This window comes from Balaenoptera physalus (assembly GCF_965194825.1).
Source record: "Balaenoptera physalus genome assembly, chromosome: 10".
In the NCBI taxonomy this organism is placed as follows: Eukaryota; Metazoa; Chordata; class Mammalia; order Artiodactyla; family Balaenopteridae; genus Balaenoptera; species Balaenoptera physalus.
Genome location: NC_138889.1, coordinates 11,083,350 through 11,089,349, shown reverse-complemented (window position 1 = coordinate 11,089,349; position 6,000 = coordinate 11,083,350).

Genomic DNA, 6,000 nt, shown 5'->3' with positions numbered 1-6,000 from the left:
CCATTCTTCATGTTTGGTTACTTAATTTTGGTTCAGTGGAATAACTGAAAAGTTGGGGCTTTCCCAAAAGGTTATGAAAACATCACAGTACGAGATGCAATAAGATGCAAAATGAACAGATTTTTCAGCTCTCTCTACCACTCAATATAGGGCCTCTTTGGGTAAAATGAAGAGAAGAAAAAAGAATTTGGCGGGCAAGGTTTATCTCCCTTGCTGCCTCTCCACTGCCTTTTCATTGTCCCCTTGCAAACCTGGGCAATATAAGTAATTAATTTTCAATAAGCTGAATAAATGGTCTTCCGCTATTAAACAGCTCTAACAGGTCGAGAGGATTACAATGATATGAGCATTTCAGGCAAATAAATTTAGTGAAACCCTGGAAATATCTGATAAGATTTCACAAATTTTCTTTACTGAGTTGGCAGCTCATAGAGACCAGACCTGATACCGGGGCTGCTAGACTGGCTTTTCAGAGTACCTCTTATTGCTAGAGTCCCAAGCTTTTGCAAGAGATGCTTAAATAGTAGATATCCTTATGGTGCAAATTTGACACTGGGAGAAATAACCTTCAGAAATTTAAAACCCACGAAGTATAATCAGTTATCCTTTGGGAAGCTGTCTATACAGGAGAAGGAAGTAGAGAACAGAATGAATGTCCAGGGGCTTCCCTGGTGGCGCAGTGGTTGAGAATCCGCCTGCCAATGCAGGGGACACGGGTTCGAGCCCCGGTCTGGGAAGATCCCACATGCCGCGGAGCAACTAGGCCCGTGAGCCACAATTACTGAGCCTGCGCGTCTGGAGCCTGTGCTCCGCAATAAGAGAGGCCACGATAGTGAGAGGCCCGTGCACCGCGATGAAGAGTGGCCCCCGCTCGCCGCAACTAGAGAAAGCCCTCGCACAGAAACAAAGACCCAACAAACACAGCCAAAAATAAATAAATAAATTAATTTAAATGTTTAAAAAAAAAAAAAAGAATGAATGTCCAGTGCAAAAAACCACTGTAGACCTCTACACCAAACAATTTGGGCCCCAAGTGGAATTTTTCCTCTGTGGCAAATTTGTCTCCTAAATTAATCCTTATGCTTTCTTTTTTGTCATCCGGAGAGTGATCAAAATCACTATCATGAATCCTGGTTGGCCTTACCTTGTATCTCTAAACTGTCACCTGGCAGTGATGTCTTTTCCCATTTCCCCTGCTTCCACACAATGGTGACACTTTGAATCAGTACCAAGGATGCTGTCTCTACTTAAAATTGATAATCTATCATACAAATCTCAAGTACCCAGTTTTAATGAAACCTTTAGATGAATATCAAAGAACTATTTGCCGTGTCTAATGTTTTAATTAGATTATATTCTCAATTTAACCCATTAAACCTCCTTTGATGATCCCCATATTTAGTGTTTAGCCTCAGATGCACAAGGTAATGAATACTGGACCTTTTGATTTAATGAGAATTTCGGCTCTTCCAGCCTGCGCCTCTTTGTATACCTTTTATTTTGCCAGCTATAGAATTCAGTTAATTGAAGGAGTCTCTTACCCTCACACATTAAGGAGTATAAATTAGCATCCCCATTCTGACTGCAAAATGCAAGCAGACAGTTTTGCTTTGATCTGCGGATTGAGCTGAAGAAGGCAGCAGCCCTCTGAAAACGAGCTGATGGCCTGTTATCAGGGCAAAATGCAGACGCGTCCGTGCGTCACAAAACACTTAATGTCTTAACTGATCACCTTCCAATTCTCCTTGTCCTGTCTGCATCATTCTCTTTATAAGCGCGTGCGTGCATGTGTGTGTGTATGTGTGTATTTCTGTGTGGCTCTGTTTTGCTTTCTCTGTTTATCTTTTCTGATTCTCTACTCAGAGAATTAAGGACCCAGGTTTTAAATCAATCTGAGATCAAGGAAAATGAAATAAGATAAATTCCCTCACCTTGAAATTTCTACGAATATCCTGCAAAACTATTCAGGACCTTGCACAGACAAAGATTCTTAAGGACTAACTAACCTCCAATGCTTTCAGATGGATAGATCTCAAGCCATTGGTAGTACATCACTGAATATGAGGTAAGAAGGGCTATCCTGTGCTTTGGCAATGAAGTCAGCCTTTTAATATGTTCTAATGATAATGCAACTCTCTTGAACTTAACAAATTCAGTTACATAAAAGAAACATCAAGGTAAAAGATCAATACCTCCATCACTCATTGTAAAAGCCAGAATAAAATAATCTTAGATTCAAATTATGAGACATCTGGATAAATATGGTAGATTGAGCATCCACACACACATGCACACGCACGCACACATCTGTTTCACTCCCTTGGCAAGCCCCCACTAAAATCACACTAACGGGTTTTTTAAAGGCATAAACATATAAGAACAGGGAGGGGACTTCCCTGGTGGCGCAGTGGTTAAGAATTCGCCTGCCAGTGCAGGGGACACAGGTTCAAGCCCTGGTCCGGGAAGATCCCACATGCCGCAGAGCAACTAAGCCCGTGCGCCACAACTACTGAGCCTGCGCTCTAGAGCCCGAGAGCCACAACTACTGAGCCCGAGTGCCACAACTACGGAAGCCTGCACGCCTAGAGCCCATGCTCTGCAACAAGAGAAGCCACCCAATGAGAAGCCCACTAACCGTAACGAAGAGTAGCCTCCGCTCGCCACAACTAGAGAAGAGCCCACGCGCAGCAACAAAGACCCAAGGCAGCCAAAAATAAAAATTAAAAAAAAAAACAAAACAGGGAGAACAGGAAGAGGGATACCAGTAGCAACTTTTTAAAAACTGGAAAGCAGATGAATAAATTGCAAAATAATAATAATAATAATAACAATTGGAAGCCTCCAAAAATACTAAATCGTAACCAGGCAATGGGGAAATCCAAGAATCAATCTGATATACACTACAGAATGCCCAAAATGCTCAGGAACTGATGGTGTCAATTACTGCTGGAAGTAGGGGGGGGAAGGGGGTGAGGGGGTTAAATGAAGGATGACTCCCCTCCGCCACCCTGGTAAAAGGCTGCTCGACCCTCTACAGAGTCTCAGGAGTGAGAAACAACTGGCTGTTAGGAGGCACCATCCTGAGAACAGAGACAACAGTGAGCACAGGGGTTCTAAATACAGAGACCTCTGGTCCTCCTCTGACACGTGGTTCCCAGAATGTTGGGCCTTCATCCTATACGCAGGAATTTGGAAAATTCTTCTCTGGGGAATCTGACCAGCCTAAAAGAAAAGAGCTAAAAATTCTGATTTCAGAGGTTCTCCAACTGAAGAACTCAACCATGTTATCCTATAGGAAAGTTCACAGTCAGCAGGTCGCACTGGGTATTCAGAGCTTCCTATTAGCTTTTTATTTCTCCTACTTAAATATGAGCAGACAATCAAGGATTTCCAAACATCTGAGGATATTATATGGGATACCATTAAAAAGGAGGAGGAGGAAATTAAAGAGATCTTTGGAATTAGAAACATGATAGCTGAAATAAAAAATTCAAAGGTTATAAAATAACATTCAGAATTTTTTCAGAAAGCAGAGCAAAAAGGCAAAAATATAGACAATAGGAGAGAAAGGAATAAATTTAGAGGATAAATCCAGGAGGCTGAAAAAAATCAAAATAATAGGAGTTCCATAAAGAACATAGAAAAAAAGGAACAGAAATCCTCAAAGAATTAATTCAAGAAATTTTCCCATAACTGAAAAAAACGAGTTTTCAGACTGAAAGGGCCTACTGAGTATCCAAAATAGTGGGTGAAAACAGACCTCCAACTCAGGCATATCACTGCAAAATTTCAGTACACTGGCTCCAAAGAGAGTACCCTACAAGCTTCCAAAAAGGAAAACAAATGAATTAATAAAACAGGATATATAAAGAATCAAGAATCAAAATGGTGTTAGACTTCACAGCAGCAATTGGAAGCTGAAAAGCGATTGAATGATGCCTTCAAAATTATTCAAAAGTATTCAAAATGATTTCCAATTGAGAATTCTATACTTAGCCAAAATACTAATAAAGCATCAAACTAGAATAAAGATGTCTCTATACAAGAATGATCTCAAAACATTGACTTTTCATACAACAATCAGGAAACTACAGAACTGTGTGCTCCACCAATATGAGAGAGTAAACCAAGAAAAAGGAAGATAGAGGAAACAAGAGTAAAATGAAAGGAATGCCCGAGATGAAGAGGAAGGAAGATGCATTGACCCAGAATCCATAGGGGAGCAGACCAGGGGGCTCTGGGAGAAATTTGTTCAGGAAATCAAAATGTTAAGAATACATGCACAGCAAAGGAAACCATAAACAAGACGAAAAGACAACCCTCAGAATGGGAGAAAATATTTACAAACGAAGCAACTGACAAAGGATTAACAAAATATACAAGCAGCTCATGCAGCTGAATATCAAAAAAACAAAAAACCCAATCCAAAAATGGGCAGAAGACCTAAATAGACATTTCACCAAAGAAGACATACAGATGGTCAACAAACACATGAAAAAATGCTCATCATCACTAATTATTAGAGAAATGCAAATCAAAACTACAATGAGGTATCACCTCACACCAGTCAGAATGGCCATCATCACAAAATCTACAAACAATAGATGCTGGAGAGGGTGTGGAGAAAAGGGCACCCTCCTACACTGTTGGTGGGAATGTAAATTGGTACAGCCACTATGGAGAACAGAATGGCGATTCCTTAAAAAACTAAAAATAGAACTACCATATCACCCAGCAATCCCACTCCTGGGCATATACCCAGAGAAAACCATAATTCAAAAAGACACATGCACGCCAATGTTCATTGCAGCACTGTTTATAATAGCCAGGACAGGGAAGCAACCTAAATGTCCATCAACAGAGGAATGGATAAAGATGTGGTACACATATACAATGGAATATTACTAAAGGGACAAAATATTAAAAAGGGACAAAATTGGGTCATTTGTAGAGACATCGATGGACCTAGAGACTGTCATACAGAGGGAAGTAAGTCAGAAAGAGAAAAACAAATATATATTAACGCATATATGTGGAATCTGAAAAAAAATGGTATAGACGATCTTATTTACAAAGCAGAAATAGAGACACAGACGTAGAGAACAAACGTATGGATACCAAGGGAGAAGGGGGCAGTGGGATGAATTGGGAGATTGGGATTGACATATATACACTATTGATACTATGCATAAAATAGATAACTAATGAGAACCTACTGTATAGGACAGGGAACTCTACTCAATGCTCTGTGGTGACCTAAATGAGAAGGAAATCCAAAAAAAGAGGGGATGTGTGTATATGTATAGCTGATTCACTTTGTTGTACAGTATAAACTAACACAATATTGTAAAGCAACTCTACTCCAGTAAAAATTTTTTTAAAATACATGAACATTTGGGAGGGAGGTAGAGACAAATGGTGAAGAATTGGAGTTAAATTAGTCACAAGTACACTAAAAATTAAGAATAATAAAATGAGCCTTAATTCCAAGAAAAACAAAAAGCCTTGCAGAAAAAGTAAAGTAATCGCAGCTGATTACCTGGCTTAGCTGAGAATTACACATGCACATCATAATAATGCTCTAAGCAAAATTACAGTTTTGAGAGGAGAGATAGAGAGGGTGCACATATGTGGTGGGAACAGGGGAGAAAGAGAACTACATCTTCATCTTTTATAGCATGAAGTACTAGATAATTCCTGAAATAGAAACACCAAAAAGCAGCAATTCAGTGAAGTCATTTAGAAACATGAAGGTAGATAAGATACCAAAACAATCAGCCCAAAACAGAAACTGGTTGCCTCTGTAGTGAAGAAAATAGGGAAGGGGACAGGGGACTGCTTCCTTTTTAAATAATCCTTGTAGAACTATTTGACTTTTTAAACACTGTGCACAGGTAAATGATAAAGCTCAAATCTTTAAAATTAAAATTAGAGAACTTAGGAACTGGAGAAAAAAAACAGATGGGAAAAGAGCAGAGCAAGCATCAAGTATTCATTTTT